A 25,169-nucleotide genomic window follows, 5' to 3' on the forward strand; every position below is an offset into this window, starting at 1 on the left:
TGTACTCTTTTGTTTCTCTCTCTCTCTCTCTCTCTCTCTCTGTGTGTTTCAAATCCACATAAGTTAGTTCCATTATCCCTGGGCATCCATCTGAATCCTGAGTGCTGCTCCAGGTCTTTAGAGGGGAGTAATTCCTCTGACGTGCTCCTGTCCTCCGCTTTGCATGACAAAGGACTGCAAAATCAACCTTGGGATTATGAAAGGGAGAGGACAGTGTTTTATATAGGTGTGTCTGGCTGGGCCGAGGGGCTGGGAATGTATTGAAACGGACTGATGAGAGATTCTGCAGCGCAATCGTTTTTTGGGATGGCGCAGATCACTTTAATAGTCCCACCCACACACACACAGCTTTGTGTGTGCACTGCACACTCACACACATTGGCACATTAAAGTGCACATCAATCCACACACAATGCACTATCATGCCTAAAGTATGAGGTTAAAAACACACAGACCAGACCATCCTCAAAACCCCAATGTGACGTGCTACCTTGCAACACTCAACATCGATATAACCTTCGATTTCCAGGATGGGGGAAGCCATTTAAAGCTTAGTCTGTACCACCCAGACAAGATTGTTGCTGTGCATCATTGTCTTCTAAGCCAAGCACACAACTAAAGCGAGTTTGAGGAATTATACCATTAAACATGCTGTCAGGATGGTGCAGCGATACACTTAAACCTACCATCACCACAACACAAGGGTGAAAATCAGAGATCTATCAATCGTACAGGAAGAAATTCAGATACTTTTATGAGTGCAATTAACAGATACAACACGGCGCCCACAACTAATGTCGTTGGCAGAGGAGGTTGAGGGTTTTAGACACTGTAATCCTGACATAATGCATTCAGAATTGAGCCTAAGTGGGTGAAGGCCTGGCGCTGAATCAAACTGCTGTGTGTTTTCTTTACCTTTCACACTGCTAAGACCCGGCACAGCTGCCTCTTTGATGAGGCCATTCCTCTAACACACAAGGACAGGATATCCTTCAGGAGAGTGGGAGTATGGCGGTGTGTATGTGAATGTATGGGGGGTCTGGGGGTCTTTTGCACTCCCTTTTACTACAGTTGGTCGAGCGGATGTAGAACATGGAAGTAAAGACCACGTCCTAAAACCAAATCAGGAAACACTTGACGGTTGAAGGTTCCCCGTACTCTGATCTCACAAATGCAATAGTGGTGTAGTGAACCCCTGGATTAGACATAATTTAACAGTATTACTGTATAACAGTAATGAGACAGAAAGCATTAATGGCTCGCAGTAATTTACCAGTACTAGATTGTAAGGTAGCTCTAAGAAAACAAGGAAAGTAAAATGTAATTGTTTAGTCAACGAGGATGTTCGTTTTGTGAGGACGCAAGCGAGTTTATAGGCTGTCAGTGGCCTCAAGGTGATGTGTGTAATAACTAACCTGCAGTAACAACCCCCACCCCCCGCAGCTAATGGCTGTAAATGGACAGTCACCAGAATCAATGCATCATTTTCTGGAGCCTGACCTACTTTCTTTTCTTCACGGAAACCAGCAGATCCAGGGCTATTGATAATACTGTCTTGATTCATTACACCAGAACAAAAAATATATATTTTCCCCAAGACAACCAGGGGTTTGGAATAAAATGTGGTATGGTCCTTTTATCATCTGGGTTGATGTATAATGTGATTTGGTCTAGCAAGATAAATGGGCAGCAGTGTGCTGTAGTTACTAGGGAGAGGTAAACAAAAAGCTGCATTTTACATTATGCTGGGTCAGCACATTCCCTGAGGGCAAAACTGGATTGAAATAATGTAATTCAAACCAGTGTCTACTGGGATACTAGTCAGTAGGGGTGGTGATGTTGGGAGGCAGTGCAAACAGGTCCTTTTAGCCAGGCTGTCTGGATTGCTCATTGATCCCCCTCCTCTCCCCTGTAACTATTCCCCAGGTCGTTGCTGCAAATGAGAACGTGTTCTCAGTCAACTTACCTGGTAAAATAACGGTAAAATAAATAAATAAAATAAATTGACACAAGCCCCTGATAGAAAGGATAGGACAGGAAACAGGTAGACAACCTCATTGGATCTGACGATAGCGGCAGTAGATGTCTGCTCGCTTTCAGACCCCCAAGTGTCACTTGCTTTATCCTCAATGTGAAGGTGTGTTTTGGTGGCTCAGCTGTGATCTATTTAGCGGATTGACTTGTTGAGCCAACACCCTGTTCCAGCTAAGCTAGACCTGGCCAAGCAAGGGAAGGCCAGCAGCACTGGCCAGAACAAGATAATAATATCATGAGCTGTTATCAAAGAATGGCTCGACTTACCACACACTTTGGGCAATATAACTCCATTTAGCATTGTATGGTTTTTAGTATTTCTCCGTTTACATCTTGATCTGTAAGGCGAGACGGAGCACGGCAGGGGAAATTCTGTGCGTTATGTTCAGAACTCTAAGCAGTCTGGTGGCAACACAAAGCGTCTTGAACCACTAAAGTCTCGTCAAGCCATCAACACAAAACCACTACCACAGAATGTGCTATAAAATGCCTTATTCCAGCATTGACAAAATAGGTTGATAAAGCACCCTGGAGTCTGGCACCATCCAGTCTAGCACCCTTTGGCAGAGCACAGCACTATCAGATACAGTAGCAGAGTAAAAACCACCTTCACTGCGCACATTACAGTGCTATGGTGTGTATTGCATTGACAGCTTGTAAAGCCATTTGGCAACATCTTTACCCCTGTCAGAGTGGCCCTACAGATCAACAGATCTGCAGTAGCCGAGGCCTGTACTGTAAAAAGAGAGTGACGTTGATTGCTGCACTGTGTCTCATTAAACAAGATCAAGGATAATACGTTGCGTGTCCCTCACATCCACACCATAACTCCTGTGGGGCTTCTAGAATCCCATCATGGAATGCTATATTGTCACCAACAATGAGGTGCAGATGAAAAGTGTCATCGCCATGGGGATGTCTCAGAAGTGTGCAGATAATAGAACATTTGATTTTCAGCCAGAATAGTTTTTGTTGTCAAGCGCGACATTAAAGACAGGGGGGCCCTGTTATTACAGGCTTAGCAGTCTACACTCGAAGTACAAAGAACCGTAGTGGATTTGAAACAGAGAGAGAGACAGAGAGAGAGCTGCTCTGTGTATAACCCATAAGAGTCTAAGACCTGTCTAAGCTGGGGGTACTACTATGCTATATGGAATCGTTGCTATTTGATTTGGAATTTTAAGACCCCTTGAAGTATCCCCCAAAATCAATTTAAAAAAATACTTGATGAAAAATGTTGGGGGACTTATGCTATTAGCCCATACAAATGCATTGAATAACAGATTCACTACATGGAACAACAGATTTTTGGGGGGACTAAAGGAAGTTAGTTCTGAAGTGTCTGTCCTATATCTGAGAGATATAAGAAAGATCAGGAAACATAGTTTTAATTTTATTTTTTACATGTATTTAACCCCTTATTTTGGCACTAAACAAACTCTATATATGCTTCCACATGTTTTTTCAACAGGGACCGGGGGACCTCAGATGAGTCTTGTGAGCCCCGTGGACGTCCTAAACTGACGTGTTTGTGAGAGTCTCACCTTTCCACAGATGGTTCATATTAGTGTGTAGGCCAAACAGTTCAGACGATTTTGTGAGAAGACCGATTTTAGGGATGTCTCATGGTCTGACAAACACCGCTCTAGCTCTGTCACCTTCCACCGCAGTTGCGGAAGTGCGACATTGGCGGATGTGGTAGATTGCGATGCATCCAATGCAAAAAGAAGAGATTTCTAGCTTAAACTGACAATTTGTTATTATGCTAATTGAATTTCCATGGGGGAGCGCGGCCTTAGGGGGATAACCTACCATCCACAATGCCTGTAAGATCGCCCCAAAAAGATTCCCATAACACTTAACAAAATAGGTGTATAGCTAGTGAGAAACTAGGTGCATAGCAGCATTAGACCCTCGTGCTATACTGTATACCAGAATATGAACTGATTTACAAGAAGGGAAAAAAAACGTTCAATTAATACCGTATCAAAGGGAACCAATTTGAGGCAGTTTGTGTGCCATTATAGCCTGATTTCATGTCATTTTTCATAGAGTAGTGAACTCACATTCAATCAAATTAGATTCGGTAAATTGTGAAAAGCTATGTGAAATCTGATGTCTTCAGGGAGCAGGCCTATATAAAACACCACTGATGGCCACAACATCCCAGGGGGGCTTTAGTACACACTAGCTATTAATCAATCACATGGGCCAGACGGCGTGTCTCTCAAGGCTCTGACAGACACACAAACCCACATCTCACAGAATGTGACGATGCTGAGATAGAGGGTGTGTGTGTGTGTATATATATATATATATATATATATATGTGTGTGTGTGAGCGAGACAGAGACCTATGGATATGGAGCAAGAGAGGGCTGAGAGAGAATATATATATATTTTTTAAAGAGCGAACAAGAAAATGGAAAATAAAAAAATATGAAAGGTTTGAGGCAAGTGTTGTCGATAATGTACAGATTGGGAGCTTTGGAATACAGAGGATCTTTCTCATCACTGCTGTGTCTGTTATTACGGTGACGATGGAATCTGTCAAATGTTCAGATGCTAGGCTACTTGCTAATTATAACATTAGAAATACTGTAATGTCTCGTCTCATTTGAGGATGACTTGGCATAGAATTTCTTCACTAGCCGTACTGTAATCAGAACAATGGATGCATCATTTAGATGTAAGTCAGTCTGATGTGCTCCTCCATCAGGCCTTGATCCAAAGAAGAAATGCAAGGGTAGAGAAGGGTCTGTAGATGGTTCCTACAGCCTGGTAAAGGTTGTGTCCATTCCCTGAGAGATATGTTAAACCCTATTAGGAGGATGAGTCTTCTCTACGTGAGACAGCCTCCGCTTAGGCTGTAGGCAAAACCCTTGAACCCGATGGCAGTGAGCTCTGGAGAGGTTGTGGTTACGAGGTGAGCCCTGGTTAAATGTTAACTATTACAGGCATCCCAGAGGTGAAGTAGGAGACCGAACCTTCAGCCTGATTGCAGCAGAACCACATGAGTGTGTGTATTTCAGCAGCTTAGACAAATGACAGTATGGGATAAGGACCGTCTTCGCTGCACTTACTATGGTTGTGGCCTACCAACAAGAATGGTTTGAAGTCAAAAGCAAATAGGTTCCTTTCTTTCTGAGAGAAGCAGGTTGATGGTGAGGAGCCTTCGTTGTGTGCAAGGTGTAATTGTAGCCCCAACAAACTGCAGCATTAAATTCTGTGGGCCTCTGTCGTAAACTCTGTACAGTCTAATGAGCCCTCTCTCTGAAACTATTGACTTCCCACATCCTTGCCCCTGGGGCGAAAAACCTAGGCATTCATACAGCAATTAGTGAGGGGTCTGCTTTGAACACTGCTGCTCAAGCGAGTGACACCCATGTTTACAAGATGTCTGTGTGGAGCAACAAGCAGGCCACTGACATGATGAGAAGAGTGGGGCTGCAAGTGAAGCCGTTATTCAAGGATCTCTGAAAGCGGAGCAGGGGTGAAATTAGTTTCCAAAAGCAATCCCCCATTCCGTCCTCTGTCCAGTAGCCCAGCAAACACAGTCCTTTGGAGCTCAGGAAATGGAAAGAGAAAAATGTCTGTCCACAGGCAAACCATCTACTGCTAAGACTATAACGCCAGCTTTCCCGCTCTTGTGTTTCTCTGAAACAGAATTGGCTTTTCTGCTTAGGAAACTGCATTTAACTTGCTTATAATTACATTTGCAGTCAGACAAGGTAACCATGGTTCAGAGGTGAGGGAGCAACCGTCCAAAACAGATTAACACACCCCCACATACTGTAGTTTGAAGGGCTTATTGACTGAGAACTTGACTCTTTCCTCTACAGGCCAAACATGGGCGCGGGTTTGTGTGGATACAAACAATAGGCTAACCACAAACACATTCAAAACATGAGGCAGAGGGATAATAAGAGAGGGAGAGGAAGAAACCATGTTGTTTGCATGTAAAACGCCTCGCACCCTTTCACTGCTGCTCCAATATTGCTATTAGAGACCTGGCTCTGTCTGGCTGTGTGACAGAGTAGTGACTGAGTGGAACCAGACGAGGCCAGCCAGCACCTCTAATTAAAGTTAAGCAGCACTAAAACATTAAGCTCGTTGAAAAGAAGAGGAAGCGAGGTACAGAAAGGGCCTTGCTTTTTGGTCGATCACTCAAGAGTCTGGGTGTTCCTGGTAACATATCGTTAGTGAGGTTTCAAATCTCAGAGGTTAATGCAACGCTAATTAGCCATCAATTAATTAGCCTTAAGCATAAGATCCAGAAGCTATTTGGGGTAAGGAAATAAGAAATGATGTTACTAAATGCTTACCCAGTGGACAAAAAGATGAACAGGGAGAAATTGGCACAATTTCCAAAATCAACTTCTCACTAATGAGCTTCTAAGCGCTAAATACATGCTACATTGTTTACAAAGTACCCTACTCAGAAGTGTTAAAGACAACACTGGGAGGGGGACTAATTACTTTTAATGTTATAACTTACAACATGCAAATAGCAACCAGAAGCCTTCACAAATGACTTACTTTCTAATCTGAAAAAGGAGAAGAAGCTTAGATTTTGGAACAACTGATTGTACCGAATTGGTGTGTCTCCATCTGGACATAGCTTGGCTGTCAGGTAGCCTAGTTGCTATCTTCATTTGGTGATAAACAACCTTGCTTGACACTGGCACTTCTGGACCTCCTAATGGAAACCATGTGTTTATCCGAAAATGAAGTGTCCTTGGCAGGAATAGACACAGTGAGCCAAAAACCACACAGATACAAGGACTGTTTGGATTCCTAGCTAGCCTAAATATTATTTGACTACAAACAGATTACTTTTACCACTGTGATGCGGAACTAAACAAAGGTTCTGTACCTAGCAAGAGCTTCACAGGATCCTCTAGCTGCCATCGTATGTCCTTTGATGTGGAGTCAATGCCTTTCTACCTGGTAAAATGTGTTCCTTCTCCCCCTGCGAGTACATCTATATGAGCATGTCAACAGTCACAAACTCCCTGTAGTCACCGAGAGGACCAATAGGGAGACAACCCTGACCAAGATAAAGGTTTAGAGGCAGTGCTTAATTTAAGCCGGATCCTGCCGGATCAGGATCAAACAGGATCCGGCACCTCTCGGATTTTACTTTATTCCGGCACCTATTTGCCCGGATCCGGTATCTCATGATTTATTAATTGTTTGTACTGTAGACATTCTAATGAAAGCAATCAGCGTTAAATCAAGTTGCCTTCTAATTATTTATCCCACCCCCAGAAAGACCATGTAAAAGCACAGTGATCCTATCCTTCTGTGTAATCATCCTCTCCTAACACACTGATTTCAGACCTGGTCTCTTATTTGTACATAGAGGTTATGGGGAGGGCTGGTTGGGTAATTAACTGATCTTGACACAGCAGGTCTTGGTAGTCAACTAGTGAAGAGGTCCCTACGTAATCATATTATGTAGCCGAGGCTAGTCGTCTCTCTACTGAATTTGAATCGTGGGAAAGCCAAATTAAAAACAGATAAGAAAAGGCAATCGAGTTTAATGACATTTTTGAAGTCCAAAAATCCTGAAAAAGATGGTTAACGTTTTAGGGATAGGGGACAGCATTTTCACTTTGGATGAATAGCGTGCCCAGAGTGAACTGCCTCCTACTCTGTCCCAGATGCTAATATATGCATATTATTATTACTATTGGATAGAAAACACTCTGAAGTTTCTAAAACTGTTAGAATGATGTCTGTGAGTATAACAGAACTCATATGGCAGACATATACCTGAGAAAAAATCCAAACAGGAAGTGGGAATTCTGAGGCTGGTCGATGTTCAACTCATCGCCTATTGAAATCCCAGTGGGATATGGATCTGGTTGCACTTCCTACGGCTTCCACTAGATGTCAACAGTCTGTAGAACGTTGAATGAAGCTTCTACTGTGATGTTGAGCCGGATGGGAGCTGTTTGAGTCAGTGGTCTGGCAGAGAGCCAGGTCCTGGTCATGCGCATTCCACATGATATCGACTTGCGTTCCATTACTTCTATAGACACAAAGGAATTCTCCGGTTGGAACGTTATTGAATATTTATCCTGTTGAGGACAGAGGGCGCTGTTTTCACTTTGGGGGAAAATCGTGCCCAATTTAAACGGCCTCGTACTCAATTCTTGCTCGTACAATATGCATATTATTATTACTATTGGATAGAAAACACTCTCTAGTTTCTAAAACCGTTTGAATTTTGTCTGTGAGTAAAACAGAACATTTGGCAGCACACTTCCTGACCAGGAAGTAGAAAGTCTGAAATCGATGCTCTGTTCAAGGGCCTGCCTATAAATGGGCATGATACGTATTAGTATACATGCACGTCATACACCTTCCCCTAGATGTCAAGAGGAAGTGAGAGAAGAAATGAAGTGTTTATCTTGGTCTGAGGTGGAATAAATCCTCTTGGCACGACGAGTCACCCATTTCCTGTTTTCTGGAAAGCGCGAAGATGGACCTGGAATTGCCTTCTGGAAAGCTGTCGTTATAGGCGACTACTATCTCCGGCTTTGATTTTATTTGATACATGTCACAATATCATCGTAAAGTATGTTTTTTCAATATAGTTTTATTAGATTATTGAAATTTATTCGGGACGTTAGGCGTGTTGCGTTGGGTGCTTTTGTTCAGGAAGGAGAGCTTCGCGCCACTTGGCGAGTGTGCTTGCTAATTCAAGAGGGACAAAGGACGTTCTAAAACCAAACAACGATTGTTCCCGACAAAGGACCTCTTGTACAACATTCTGATGGAAGCTCATCAAAAGTAGGACCCATTTTATGATGCTATTTCATATATCTGTCGAACTGTGTACTATTAGTTTTGCGCCCAGGTTTTGGTCACTATCTCGCCATAACGTAAGCCTTATGTCGTAAAGAAGTTATTTTTAGAATTCTAACACTGCGATTGCATTAAGAACTAGTGTATCTATCATTTCCTATACAACATGTATTTTTTTGTAATGTTTATGAATAGTTATTTGGTCAGAATAGGTGAGAGTCTAATAGAAATATCCGCACATTCTGGGAAAAAGATGCTACGTTAGCACAATGTATAACCACTGATTTCAGCTCTAAATATGCACATTTTCGAACAAAACATAAGTGTATGTATAACCTGATGTTATAGGACTGTCATCTGATGAAGGTTTATGAAGGTTAGTGAAAATTAATATATTTGCTGGTTTATTCGCTAACGCTAACGTGCCTATTGCTATCGCTAACGTGCCTTGATGAATGAATGCGGTTGTGTGGTAGGCTATTGTAGTAAGCTAATATAATGCTATATTGTGTTTTCGCTGTAAAACAATTAAAAAATCTGAAATATTGGCTGGATTCACAAGATGTTTGTCTTTAATTTGCTGTACACCATGTATTTGTCTGAAATGTTTTATGATGAGTATTTAGGTATTTCACGTTGGTCTCTATAATTACTCTGGCTGCTTCGGTGCTATTTTTGATGGTAGCTGTGATGGTAGCTGCAATGTAAAACTGATTTGTACCTCAAATATGCACATTTTTCAAACAAAACATAGATTTATTGTGTAACATGTTATAGGACTGTCATCTGATGAAGTTGTTTCTTGGTTAGTTTGGTTGGTTCTTGGTTAGTTTGGTTGGTTTCGTGCATGCTACCTGTGCTGTGAAAAATGTCTGTCCTTTTTTGTATTTGGTGGTGAGCTAACATAAATATATGTGGTGTTTTCGCTGTAAAACATTTTAAAAAAATCGGACATGTTGACTGGATTCACAAGATGTGTATCTTTCATTTGCTGTATTGGACTTGTTAATGTCAATAATAATGATTTACAAATTAAGCACTGGTTACAGGGGTTAAGTACTGGCACTGAAACATAAGGACTAAAATGACACGTAGGCACAGGTGACTGACCGGCAGATCAAGTTAGTGGGAGTGACAGAGGTACTGGACACTCCATTGAGAGGTCTTTGAGGAATACTAGATGGGCTGTAGGAATGCATGTCAGGTCTGTCAGTAAGACTTGACTATCAACACCAGACACTGGCTGATTCAATCCGCTGCAACACGAGGGCATTAGAAGGAAATACAAAAAATATCTGACAGCTAGGGTTCTATTTTTAGTTTAAATTATTCATAGATTTCGATTCTTCTTCTTCGCTGCTGGAGTTTTTGTTTTCAGGTGGAGGAGGGTTTAGGTGCTCAGTGGGTTGTCAAATCAGATATTTCTGTACCCATACACTGGTAGAGAGCAGAGAGTATATTCATCATAATCCCCCATCATCATCATCAATAACAAATGTAACCAACATCAACATCATCCACATTATCATCATCAGACCCGTTCAACCCGTAACAGAATGCCCAGGTTCTCAGAAAATAATCTGTTTTCTGCAGCCTGGCAGATCATCTCAGTACAGTTGTGTTCTGGAGTTTACAGGCATTGTGGGAGGACCAGAAGCCAAGGTTTCAGCTTACGCAGCCGGTCAGAATGATGCATGAGGACAAGATGAGGTAAGGTGAAAAACAGAAAGAGAGATGAAAGGGGGGGGGGGGGGGTAGAGAAAGAAGCAGTAGAAGAGACCTAGAATAGTGACTGATCTTGGACAACTGAAGTAGATAAAGTACATTCTTTGTGAGCACTGAACTCAAGGGAAAGATGTACAATGAGATGAGGGAATTCAGGGGATTACTATACCTCCCCTAGGGGGTGTTGAGTGGCCTATAGATGCATAAGGGCTGTGGGTGTGGAGGGTGATGAGGGGGTTTGAAAAGAGTGGTAGTGGGATTACATTGGCTTCATCACTCAAGCGATCAAACAGGAGGGGGAAACGGCATCCATTTGGAAATGTGCCGGTGTGGGGGGGCTTTGTCTATGGTGTGTATATTTCGTGGGAGTGTACTACTACACACCTGAGTGGATAAACCTCCTGACAGTACATATGTCTTACCCATCAACTAAGCAGTCACGTAAACGACGTGAAATAACGCCAGACAGATCTGCTGCAGTCTGCATCAGGTGAGACCCCCGCCGAGCGACCGCCCACTCCTGCTTCCACTGTGTATCCAACCGCCTCGAAAACAAATCTGCTTCATGCCGCGGCTCTCTGTATACAAAGCCGGTTTACTGTTATTGCTGTACTCAGACACTCAGTCCTCCTGACCATGAAAAACAGGGTGCTCTGTAATTACGCCAATCGTATGTTCGTTCTCCCTCTCCGCACTTCCTCTCCATCATCTCTCCTCACTTGTGTCTGTGCTGTTATGTTCAGTGATTGGGTGAAGAGAATAAGAGAGAAAGGGAGGATATTAAAAGATAAAAAGGGAATGAGAGAACAGGAACCGAGAACTAGCGAGTTACAGCATGAGAAGTAGCGTGAGAGATGGAAGGAGGTGTTAGCGAATACCGAGAAAGATGTGTGAGAAAGAGAGGGAGGGCTGTGACTATGTCAACGGCCATTATGGCACGAATTGTCAGACAAAATGTCCACCATGAGCTCCTATCCCTGAGGAGCCAGAGTTGTAATGTTCCTGCTGTATGAAGCGAGAGGCAGGCAGTTTAACAGCGGCTTGGCCTGCTCCGATTTGCAACTAAAAGAACATGATAATTGCTCATGTTGCTGCCGGCCCGATGAGTGACATCTCACCAATCCTGGACCTGGAAGGATTGTCTAATCTTGAGTGGCAGTGTGAGCTTCCAATGACATGAGCATCCAATGACACAATGTAAACGGTTGGAAAACGAGGGCTGAGGCGCTCTGTCAATCCAAAATGCTTTGCTGTCCACCCAGACCCCCAAGAAGACCGATAACTAATAAGCACTCCAACGCCTGAGTGGGTCTGAGTAAACAGACCGGGCCTCATGCAGACAGTCTAATTGGCTATCGGAGCTAAATAAATTGTTAGTTGTAGTGAATGTACATGACAGCACAATCATGCTGGGGGAAATACAGTATGCGTCAAGGACGGCTTGTTTTGCAAATCATACAGGGGAGAAAACAATTCACTTAACCTACAAGATATGCAGGTCATAGGTGAAGATTATTTGGTTTGACAGCATTTGAAATTGAACTGCTCATGACAACAGCGAAGGGTAGAACAGTTAAGTCTAAATTAATTCATGTGCATAAAAGCAGGCTGACTTGCTTCAAGACAATTAAAAACAGCAGACATTTGAGAAACAGATGCCTGAGCTTAAAATAACACACAATAGCTTTGTCACTTGATCACAGGTGGCGAGCTAACACCTTAATCACAGCGGTGCTCAAAAATGAGACGTCACAGTGGTTCTCGGCGGGCGATTTTAACAATTTTAATGCGCCATAATGTTTTAAAGGCTAATGCTAAATGCTGAGCAGATGAATAGTCCTTCTGATACTTTTCATAAACACATCATTAGCAAAAGCTTGAAAGCATTTACTAGGTTATTCGTATGAGTAACGCAGTAGCTATGTCATCAAGGAAAGGTATGCAGCAGTGGCGCTGAGTTGGACCACTTGAGCATGGGTTACGAAATCTTGCGGAGCGATTTTATCCATGGAAGTGGACCCTAGGGATCTATCACGCTTACCTGATTCTAAAGGTTGTGAGAAGTCATTATTAACCCCTTTAAAAGGCATTAGGTCAGTCTCAACAGCCTCACACGAACTACGCCAAATTTTAACCTTTGACCCCAGTTGTCATTTATTTGACCTCCTGCAGTTTTGTGTGTTATTGGAGTCGTTTGATATCGTTTGATAATGAATTCTAGCTTGTGGCTATAGGAACATTGAAAGGAGAGCTTTGTTAAGTACCTGCCTTGCTGCTGTTTTGAAATACCAGGTACATGTAAATGACATAGCATGTGTACATTTGTGAGAGATGGGCTAAGTGTATGGCTGGATATACAACTGACCCATCATCTTTGACTGCTCCAATTTTCCAATAGACATTGAAGTTTCTGTAGAGAATGTAACTTTTTATGAATTTAAGGTAAAGTGTATTTAGGCTTAAATGCAAAAAATAGTGCATTCTTTTTCACGAGGAATATAAAACTGCAACACATGTGGAATTACCATTGCCTACCGTACCTCTGCCAACAGTTTTATCTGGGGAACTATTACCATTGCCTACCGTACCTCTGCCAACAGTTCTATCTGGGGAACTATTACCATTGCCTACCTTACCTCTGCCAACAGTTCTATCTGGGGAACTATTACCATTGCCTACCGTACCTCTGCCAACAGTTCTATCTGGGGAACTATTACCATTGCCTACCGTACCTCTGCCAACAGTTCTATCTGGGGAACTATTACCATTGCCTACCTTACCTCTGCCAACAGTTCTATCTGGGGAACTATTACCATTGCCAACAGTTCTATCTGGGGAACTATTACCATTGCCTACCTTACCTCTGCCAACAGTTCTATCTGGGGAACTATTACCATTGCCTACCTTACCACTGCCAACAGTTCTATCTTTTAACCTTTGACCCCAGTTGTCATTTATTTGACCTCCTCTTTCATATGAGCCCATAAGTTTTGTATGGAAAATTTACACCTTAGCCGGTGTAAACCCCCAAATTTAACTTTTTCATTTTTGGTCGCAGGCAAAAACTTTTTATATTTTATCGAGCCTCAATGGATTCCGAACGCGCCGATGTCAAATTTATACCCGTCGCTTAAAATTTCAACTTGTAGCTTCGTTTCTCGTCATTTACCCACTTTCCTCAGAATTTTCAATCAACTCAACATTTGAATTTCCAAATGGAATTTTGGAAAAAAAATTGCTACTGTTAACGGCGTGCCTCTAAACTGAGAAAGGCCGAAAGAAAATTTCAATTCCGACACTCGCATCTAAACCTTCACATAAAACATTGGTAATGTTTTCATCCCTCCATGCCCCATCATGTCCTCGTGAGTAACAAACAGATCAAACCACATGCAAATCATGCGAGGTTTACGTTCTAATCTCATGGAATCCCCAAGAAATGGTCAAACAATTAGCTAGGCACCAGCCTGTCTGTTCATTTGACATGTCAATAAAACGAGTCACTGAAAATACACAGTGAAAGACTTTTCCAATTATTCTCTCCATTAGCCGGTATGATTATATAAAACATAGGCCTACTACAGAAGTGCCTCTAGAAATCAGAATTGTTACATTAATACATATTCATTTAAGATAGAAATACACCAGAAACCATTCAAAACAGTCTTTGTTTTATGGATTTCCATCTACATATGCACCACCATCATGAAAATCCAGTCCCTGTCGGTTTCTTTCACACTACCCCATTCAGCCATCACGTCTTATGCAAACAGCACCGTATCTCTTACTCCCCTTGACAACAGCTACAAAAGAAAGAAGTCAGTCGGCTGCCTCTCAGCTAATTGCCCTTCACCTAGCTCCTCCCTCTTCATAACAGATCAAAGGTAATAATCCTCTGCCAATCCACTGTGGTGCGCCTGCCATCGCTGTTGTTATGCTCATTATGGCCGCCTTGAATTGGCCGGGCTGGATACGCCATTCGTTGTATCCTCCTCCTCGCCCGGCCCTTGTCCGTTCTAAAGAAAAGGGACCTTGCGACGGTCTCTCAAAACGCCAAGGTCTCCTCCAGCCACACTGGCTCCATTTCACAGCAAAACACCAATTTCACGGCTGGGCGGCCACTGGATAATTAGATGAGCCTTGAGTGGACATGGTGACGCTCGCCTCAGCTCTGTGAGAAGAAAACAAGACAGTGTTCTCTAAAGAGAGGCTAGGGAGAGGGCTACTGAGCTCAACACAGGGCTGGCTTTGTTTGGGTCTCACTTGTCGCTTTATTGCATTAAATGAGTAAGGGATGTGTGGCAATTCTTTCGTCTTTCTGGTTGTTGCTCCATGCAGTTTTGTGTGTTATTGGAGTCGTTTGATATCGTTTGATAATGAATTCTAGCTTGTGGCTATAGGAACATTGAAAGGAGAGCTTTGTTAAGTACCTGCCTTGCTGCTGTTTTGAAATACCAGGTACATGTAAATGACATAGCATGTGTACATTTGTGAGAGATGGGCTAAGTGTATGGCTGGATATACAACTGACCCATCATCTTTGACTGCTCCAATTTTCCAATAGACATTGAAGTTTCTGTAGAGAATGTAACTTTTTATGAATTTAAGGTAAAGTGTATTTAGGCTTAAATGCAAAAAATAGTGCATTCTTTTTCACGAGGAATATAAAACTGCAACACATGTGGAATTACCATTGCCTACCGTACCTCTGCCAACAGTTTTATCTGGGGAACTATTACCATTGCCTACCGTACCTCTGCCAACAGTTCTATCTGGGGAACTATTACCATTGCCTACCTTACCTCTGCCAACAGTTCTATCTGGGGAACTATTACCATTGCCTACCGTACCTCTGCCAACAGTTCTATCTGGGGAACTATTACCATTGCCTACCGTACCTCTGCCAACAGTTCTATCTGGGGAACTATTACCATTGCCTACCTTACCTCTGCCAACAGTTCTATCTGGGGAACTATTACCATTGCCAACAGTTCTATCTGGGGAACTATTACCATTGCCAACAGTTCTATCTGGGGAACTATTACCATTGCCTACCTTACCTCTGCCAACAGTTCTATCTGGGGAACTATTACCATTGCCTACCTTACCACTGCCAACAGTTCTATCTGGGGAACTTCTACCATTTCTTGGTCGTAGTTGGAACAGTGTAGAGAAAGAGAAGTTTGGACCTGAGAGAGGATGTACATTTATAGAAGTTGAACAGTTTCATCCAGACCATATAAAATGGGGCCATACCCTGCTGTTGCTTCCCTATCAAAAATGTCAAACGTGGTTTTGTAGAGTTGACAGTTTGATGGACAGTTAGGCTACTCACAATGGACCAACTTCAACCAGATATTCAGTTTCTCACAGTCATGAACACTGTCCCTGTGCTCAGACAAAACTGCCATTGTTTGTAGCGACTGTCCCAAGACTTTTTCTGTCGTATAACATCTAAACAATAGCACATGACACGCACATTACATTAAAAAAATAGTTTCTGGGATGTAGGCTGTGGGGACTTACCATGAGTGGGAGACAAAGGCCTCACAGTGAGACGGGTGGGGCAGCGACAGGCTCAAGCCTAAGCCCTTCTCCCATCTCCCAACTGATGCACTCTGGTGTATCTGCAAAAGAGAAAACATCAGTCAGTGATTCAGTGTCAACTGTCAGCATTACAGCCAACCTTTGCATAACCCGCTAACTGAAAAACACAAGTCTCATTTCCGATTAAAGTTTATATTCTCAGACTGCATGGCAGACAACATAGGAGTTTAGGATTTTTAATTAAGACATTAGCTTCATATGAATATGGGGCACAGTAACACATGGTGAAGTCAGCATGTGGACACACACCACAGACTCCTGCATTTCTTGCTGTTTGGTGTTTTAGGCCGGGTTTCTGTATAGCACTTTGAGACATCTGCTGATGTAAAAAAGGGCTTCATAATACATTTGATTGATTGACTCCTCCCCTGGGAGAAGAGAGAGGGAGAGATTCTGCCAAGGCCGAGCCATGAAAAACATCGTAAAGAAAATAAAAACTCAGATCTGTCAGAATCATTTTTCAACATTCTGGCCCCGTTCCTGGACATCCTTCGTTCTTTTACTCTTTCTCCTCCCTCCATTTTGGTGTTCGTGTCTTTTTTTTCCTCGAAGGCGCACCTTGACCCCTTACATGCTGACTACACCGCTCGCGTTGCAAAATTAATTTAGACCTGCATGTTATTAAATTATTGCACCCACATTGCTTGCACGCACCAACAAGCGTCTGCGTTGCCAAGGGCTAAAGTCGAAGTCAGTTCTATTTGTGACCCTGATCGCGCTGCAAGTCCTGCCTCTCCCATCTCCTCATTGGTTTATTGAACCATATACCCACGTGCCATCTCCTCATTGGTTATACCCATGTGGGTGACTGAAAGACGAATGGAGGTCGGTGGTGGTAATACACCTTTTTTGAAAGTTAATTGCCAATTGTCATATAGAGTTGAAGTCGGGAAGATTACATACACTTAGGTTGGAGTCATTAACTCGTTTTTTCAACCACTCCACAAATTTCTTTTTAACAAACTATAGTTTTGGCAAGTCGGTTAGAACATTTACTTTGTGCATGACACAAGTAATTTTTCCAACAATTGTTTGCAGACAGATTATTTAACTTATAATTCACTGTGTCACAATTGCAGTGGGTCAGAAGTTTACATACACTAAGTTGACTGTGCCTTTAATCAGCTTGGAAAATTACAGAAAATTGTCATGGCTTTAGAAGCTTCTGATAGGCTAATTGACATCATTTGAGTCAAATGGAGGTGTACCTGTGGATGTATTTCAAGGCATACCTTCAAACTCGGTGTCTCTTTGCTTGACATCATGGGAAAATCAAAAGAAACCAGTCTGGTTCATCCTTGGGAGCAATTTCCAAACGCCTGAAGGTACGTTCATCTGTACAAACAATAGTACGCAAGTATAAAGACCATGGGACCACGCAGCCGTCATACCACTCAGGAAGGAGACTCGTTCTGTCTCCTAGAGATGAACGTACTTGTGTGAACAGTGCAAATCAATCCCAGAACAGCAGCAAAGGATCTTGTGAAGATGCTGGAGGAAACAGGTACAAACCTGAAAGGCCGCTCAGCAAGGAAGAAGCCACTGCTCCAAAACCATCCTAAAAAAGCCAGACTGCGGTTTGCAACTGCACATGGAGACAAAAGATCATACTTTTTGGGGAAATGTCCTCTGGTCTGATGAAACAAAAATAGAACTGTTAGGCCATAATGACCATCGTTATATTTGGAGTAAAAAGGGGGAGGCTTGCAAGCCGAAGAACACCATCCCAACCGTGAAGCACGGGGGTGGCAGCATCATGTTGTGGGGGTGCTTTGCTGCAGGAGGGACTGGTGCACTTCACAAAATAGATGGCATCATGAGGATGGAAAATTATGTGGAAATATTGAAGCAACATCAAGACATCAGTCAGGAAGTTAAAGCTAGGTCGCAAATGGGTCTTCCAAATGGACAGTGACCCCAAGCATACTTCCAAAGTTGTGGCAAAATGGCTTAAGGACAACAAAGTCAAGGTATTGGAGTGGCCATCACAAAGCCCTGACCTCAATCCTATAGAAAATGTGTGGTCAGAACTGAAAAAGTGTGTGCGAGCAAGGAGGCCTACAAACCTGACTCAGTTACACCAGCTCTGTCAGGAGGAATGGGCCAAAATTCACACAACTTATTGTGGGAAGCTTGTGGAAGGCTACCCGGAATGTTTGACCCAGGTTTAATTGTTTAAGGCAATGCTAGCAAATACTAATTGAGTGTATGTAAACTTCAGACCCACTGGGAATGTGATGAAAGAAATAAAAGCTGAAATAAATCAATCATTCTCTCTACTATTATTCTGACATTTCACATTCTTAAAATAAAGTGGTGATCCTAACTGACCTAAGACAGGGAATTCTTACTAGGATTAAATGTCAGGAATTGTGAAAAACTGAGTTTAAATGTATTTGGCTAAGGTGTATATAAACTTCCGACTTCAACTGTAAGTCCAAAGAAGAAAAGGACTGGGAGGAGGAGAGATGACTAGAAACGAGTCGGTTGACCGTTTTATGTGTGGATTAATTGTCGGAGTAGAGGACCTTGTGCATTTCAGGTAAAATAACTCAACGTTTACATCCCAGGACAAATTAGCTAGCAACAGCAAGCTAGGTAAATAAGACAAATTAGCTAGCAACTGCAAGCTAGCTAGCTAAATTGGCATAAATGTTTAACGCTTTTCGACTCTTCCCCAAATTAATATAATTGGTTCAGAGTTTGTTTGATATTTTAACCTGCGTGTCTTGATCGCGTTTGGTGTGGGGGGACAAAATCAACTTGCGCTCGATGGCTCGGGGCCGGTTTGGGTACGGTGTTACAGTGCATGGAAAGTTTCCAAATGTTCCGCACAAGAGGAGACATTCATAAGGGGCCTTACCTCAGGTTTCTAAAAGTGAACTCACGGGCAACGCTAGGCTCCTTTGTGCATGCAACACGTTATTGCGGTGTGTGATACAGATACGACTGAGCTATAGCCAAAACACCAGAGATGACAGCTGAGAAGCAGCCCGGTAGACTGGAGCGAGTCAAGGGATTTCAAGTAAGTGACACCCGAACCTGCTCAACTGCAAGAAAGCTGCACATCCTCTATGATGTCATGATTTCCCCCAAGGCATCAAAGGTCCCAATCTCTTGCAGCACTGGCTTTTATGATAACAAAAGAAAGGCTGCGTTACACATGTATGGTCGAGTGAAATATAACTACATGTGGAAGACTAACACAATGCTCAGACTCAAGAGGCTTGCACAAACTGTACTGGCTGACATCTCATGTGGAATTGATGTGGTATTTTCGCATTCAGGTACTAGTCGAATTCAAACAATGTTTAGCAGTACTCTTGGCTATTAAACTGGCCAGGAAAGGCAGAGAGCAGAAGGGAGAGAGAGAAAAGTGAGGACAGAGCAAGAGAGGCATGCCTTTGTTATTTATGCTTTATAGCTGTTGACAGTGCAGAGTGATCCAATACTAGTCAAAGTGAAGAGATATTTCCCCCAAGAAATAAGTTACATATAAGGAGACGCACCAACACACATGCACAGGCGAACACAGTGGGATATTATTCAATACCCTGAATCCACTAGGGGAATGGGGTGATTTTCCAGTTAGGTTATTTGTCTTTGGCTGAGGGAGTAAGCTTAGAGCCCCTCCACTCACCCACAAGTTCAGTCATCCAAACCAGAGAATGAAAGTAAGAGGATGCATCTCCATAGTCTAAAGTAGCTCTCTGACTGAATTTAAAAAGCAGAAAAGATTAAAGAATTTAGCCTAAAAGCTACTGGAAATTATCTTTCACCTCCACACATCAGCGCAGACAAAGGAAAGGAAGGTGCTTGGACAATTGAGTTGTATCGAGTTGAAATCTGGACAACGTACAACAGGTTGGCAGCAAAACTTCAAGTAGCCTACACCATCATCCACCCACCACTAGACAATAGCAAGGCCAGAGTTAGCCATATTACAGTGAATGCTTCAACCAATACTCACTCTGACAATGCATACTGATTCTTACTCAAGCCACAAAATGGCCGATGTGTTGGTGGGTTGCGATCCGTGGGTCCCTAATCAGTTGAATGAGAGGGCAACTGAATTGCTGGGGAAGGATTGAGAGGCGATAGAGAGATCATTCACTTTGTTTGAGAGGGCAGCCCTTGACTCCTACATCTTCTGGCGGGTGTTGGCCCCGGGCGTGGAGGAGAGAATATGGGATCTGTCACATATGCAAATCCTGGCTACGAGTCGCTGGGCGCTCTGAACAATACAGACATTATGTGAAGAGTTTATAGGAAAGAGAGAGAGGGAGATTCGGGTGGTGAGAGCAAGGATGAGTGAAGTGGAGATAAATACAAAAAAACGAGGGGAAGTTATAAAACAGGCTGCACATGAAGATGAAAGACCCAGATGAAGGGGCAGACACGCACACACCTGGACACACACACACACACAAACGCTATGCTCAAAGAAACCACAGAGAATGAGACAAGCCACACACAGCACAATGGACAAAGTCAAAAGGAGAAAAAAAATCTCCACCCACCCATAGACAGATACTCAATCCACACATACTGTACAATTCACACACACACGACAGCATCAGGAATCCAAAACATGTTGTGAGACTGAGCACCCTGGGATTTGGGATTTGAGCAGGGAGCACAACCGCAGGGTCACGCTGCCATTACGACAGGATTGGAAAGAAGGGGGTGAGGGTTTGGAGTCGCTGAGCACAGCACTGGGATTTCCACACTGGAGAAGCTCTGAGGTGTTTGTTTGTCCTGTGTTTAACAGAGCCCCTCTCGACCACAGGGCACCAAAGACCTCCAAGTCAGTGAAGCGTGGCAACTCTAGTCACAGTCTCTTCACAACGGAATCAAATAGCTCTTACAAAAGCAGCTTCAACTCGTGCTACATACCAAATGTAGGCCTACTAGCTAATTAACATCACGAGATGGGACATGGCTATGGAAGGCTATCCAGTTCTTGAGTTGTCATCAGCAGTCCTGAGGTAAAGGAGACTAGAGGCTGTTCTAGGGCTGCCACATCCAAACCTCTTTCTGCGTGGGCACCATACTCCTACACAGAGTGATGAAAATAACTTCTAAGCTCCAGACGTTTGGGTGGCAGTGTGTATATTGCACTTACGGTATGAAAGCCTCGATTGTTGCTTCCTCAGAGTAGAGCTGGCTGAAGTGAGTTGTATAATGGTATGCAGACAGAAGGATAATGAGGTACGGCAAACCAAACCACACAGCCAACAGTGAATAGATTCTCATTCAGATCCTCATTCTTACTGGGGACATTTACTGAAGAATAGAGACGTTAGAGGCAAAGAGTCAATTGTTTCCAGTATCTGGCCTGGTCCCCAGATGTAGCATTATGTGGCACTCCAGAAGCTGAGCAATGGTTAGCCTACATTTGGATGTCTTTTTTGTGAAATGAAGCCGGGATGATCTTTTACGCTGCAAAAACCTTATCGGTCCATTTGTGTTTTGATACAAAAAACAGCTCAGTAATGAGATGTTACCAGGATTAGATATATTTGTGTTAAAAACATTTTGAAGGTGCTGAAAAACCCAACACCTTGTAGATACAATAGATATCACAGTTTCAGCAGAGCACAATGACTTGGCACTTTGCCAGCTTAAGTTTCCCAAGTGCTCCACTAATTTTAGCACAGCTCGAGTGTTAGATGGATGACCCCAACTCCCTGGTGACTCCAAGGCTCAGTGAAGTTGGGGGGGGGGGGGGGGGGTGAGAGAGGGAGGTGGAGATGGAGGGAAGGTGGGTGTCATTCCGTAAGTCTGGATAACTCTGGTCTAGACACGCACACTAAAGCTCAGGATCGGAGGAAGGGAAGGGGGGAGGGGGCTCTCAGGCAAACCATCTGTCTTCGAGCTGATCAAAATCTTGATTACAAGATGATGTGGAGTGGGAGTCGGATAGCCTGCATCTTTAGGATATTCATCCTAAACACTACTGAATAACCCACAACGCATGGGTCATAGGATGCATTCAACAGATACATCCTGTGTACCATTCATGTTTGTGATGAGAGGATAGTATGCTCTGTAGTGTACACCAAAAACTTGCATCCTTTCTCCAGGAAGTGCACTTCAGATTTTAAATGGCCCTCGATGTGTCCTGGTTGACCATTTTGAAATTTATAGATTTTAGACTTATCAATAAATCACTAAATGGTCCTGTATCTCCTTAACAGGGTACTTGACCCAATGCCTGCCCCCCTACTTGCTACCCATAGTATATATATTTAGGCCACTCTTTGTTTGCGTCAAGGGCACTGGGCAACAGAAGGTCAGAGGACAAGCACGACATGGATAAATATATATGGGGATGAAGAATTGAGGGGAGTACAAAACCCCGTCCTTGCTGTCACAATAGCCACATAGGCCAGTGTTTGCAGTCACTTCAGCCAAGTATAATTTCTGTGCAACTTAAAAACAAAACTAAATATCTGTGGTGGACAGAGAGACACTAAGCTTTAATATCTCTGGCGAGATGAGCCATCAGAATATTCTGGTTCCTCATTCTATTTTTCATGTTCTGACTGCATGATTTTCTTTTCAAAAGGGTTTAATTTATTGCTTGCCTTCTTGGCTATCAGACCGGAGGTGACAGCCAGACAAGAAAACAAATAAGAGAAGACTCATTCCACACAGAATGAAACTCAATGAAGCAGATTCTCTTCCTCCTCAGAGCACCGCTGCTATTCAGTACCCACTGCCCCCTTGGCAGACTGCATTTGTCATCCCTTAGTATGAAATAACATTGGTCCCCCCACTCCTACCCCTTATGTTCCCCCTGACACCCCTCTCAGCCATCCAACTTCATCTCTCATTCCCTTAAAAGCAGCCTGATCTGCTCCTATTTCCTGTTGGCCTGCTGTGCCCCTGCCAGGGGGGCTTAGCAGGGTTAACACAACAGGCAGAGGGGCAAGGGGTCTGTGGCGAGGGAAGGGCTTGGCGAGAAGCAAGCCCGGTTCTTTCTGTGGTCAGTGACAGGTCAGTAAAAAGACCCTGTCAGGGCTGATGCACGAGGACAAGCAGAAAAAAAGGGAAGGAGAGGTGACAGGCAGACACCCAGTCCTCCATCCTCTTAGCATTCTGCCAGGACCCAACACATAGCCAAGGGTGTGTCAGATGTGTCAGTCAGGACCGACCTTCCTGCGGTCGCTCCACCAGATTTCCTTGTCTGTATGTACCGAGCACATTTAATATCAGTCTTTCCCAGCAGGGGGTTCTTGTTCCTGGGCTTAGACCCACATTTTAGCCATGCCTCCCTTCTCCTGGATCCTTGTCTCTGCGTGATCACAGCGTGATCTGTGCATTATATCCATCTGTGCTTTGGTTTCATAAAGACGTAATTAAGGAAGAGCTCCTCTCAGAGTCCAATAATAACTACTTAATTTTGCGTAAAGTTATGCAAAAAAAAAATTCTTCCCCCCATTCAACTTTTTCACTCCGGACGCTTTATCTGGACACGGTTCATCAGGACCTCCAACAGCCAAAGCTAAGTAGTAACATTAACATGGTGCCTTCTAATTGCAGTCGCTGTACTCATAATATACAGGAGAACGATCGCCTTACGGCGAGGATAGCTGTGCTGCAAGCCCAGCTTCAGACGCAATCGTTAGGCACGGGTAATTTCAGTGTAGGAAAGGATGAAACAGCGTCTGTGCCACCAGTAAGTACAGCTAGTAGTATAAATCCCCTCGCACAGTCCCCGCAGCCGGACAACTTTCTCATGGCTTCTGGAGGGAAATGCTGTAGGAATGCTCAACCGGTGTTGCTCATTCAGCCGACAGAAACTTTCAACCGGTTTTCCCCATTAAGCAGCGAGTCGGAGTCTGAGGCCGAGCCTTCTCGTCTCTACTCCTCCCGTTACGGGGTCTGAGACGCCGAAGCTTCCCACCATTAGCTCTGACAAATTGAAAACCCTAGTCATTGGCGACTCCATTGCCCGCAGTATTAGACTTAAAACTAATCATCCAGCGATCATACACTGTTTACCAGGGGGCAGGGCTACCGACGTTAAGGCTAATCTGAAGATGGTGCTGGCTAAGGCTAAAACTGGCGAGTGTAGAGAGTATAGAGATATTGTTATCCACGTCGGCACCAACGATGTTAGGACGAAACAGTCAGAGGTCACCAAGCGCAACATATCTTTCTAGCTGATTTACACGCTGAAGCTGTGTCGGCATCGAGTAATTGTCTCTGGCCCCCTCCCAGTTAGGGGGAGTGATGAGCTCTACAGCAGAGTCTCAACTCAATCGCTGGTTGAAAACTGTTTTCTGCCCCTCCCAAAAGATAGAATTTGTAGATAATTGGCCCTTTCTGGGACTCACCCACAAACAGGACCAAGCCTGGCCTGCTGAGGAGTGACGGACTCCATCCTAGCTGGAGGGGTGCTCTCATCTTATCTACCAACATAGACAGGGCTCTAACTCCTCTAGCTCCACAATGAAATAGGGTGCAGGCCAGGCAGCAGGCTGTTAGCCAGCCTGCCAGCTTAGTGGAGTCTGCCACTAGCATAGTCAGTGTAGTCAGCTCAGCTATCCCCATTGAGACTGTGTCTGTGCCTCGACCTAGGTTGGGCAAAACTAAACATGGCGGTGTTCGCCTTAGCAATCTCACTAGGATAAAGACCTCCTCCATTCCTGCCATTATTGAAAGAGATCATGATACCTCACATCTCAAAATAGGGCTACTTAATGTTAGATCCCTCACTTCAAAGGCAGTTATAGTCAATGAACTAATCACTGATCATAATCTTGATGTGATTGGCCTGACTAAAACATGGCTTAAGCCTGATGAATTTACTGTGCTAAATGAGGCCTCACCTCCTGGTTACACTAGTGACCATATCCCCCGTGCATCCCGCAAAGTCGGAGGTGTTGCTAACATTTACGATAGCAAATTTCAATTTACCAACAAAAAAAATGACGCTTTCGTCTTTTGAGCTTCTAGTCATGAAATCTATGCAGCCT

The 25,169-nt window shown here is 43.5% G+C and overlaps 1 protein-coding gene across 6 annotated transcripts in view; it reads right to left on the bottom strand.

The window, feature by feature from the left end:
* The window catches only part of LOC139577113 (protein TANC2-like), a 137,721-nt gene that overhangs the window by 81,555 nt on the left and 30,997 nt on the right, over positions 1-25,169 (bottom strand). For 5 of the 6 annotated variants that reach the window (XR_011675213.1, XM_071403945.1, XM_071403984.1 and 2 more), the window contains exon 2: positions 16,102-16,202. The gene's annotated coding sequence lies outside the window, so the exon portion shown is untranslated. Of the gene's footprint in view, positions 1-16,101; positions 16,203-20,177; positions 20,313-25,169 lie in introns of those variants that run through there. The other variant, XM_071403954.1, reaches the window with a different exon arrangement.

This window comes from Salvelinus alpinus, chromosome 1 (genome assembly GCF_045679555.1).
Source record: "Salvelinus alpinus chromosome 1, SLU_Salpinus.1, whole genome shotgun sequence".
NCBI lineage: Eukaryota > Metazoa > Chordata > Actinopteri > Salmoniformes > Salmonidae > Salvelinus > Salvelinus alpinus.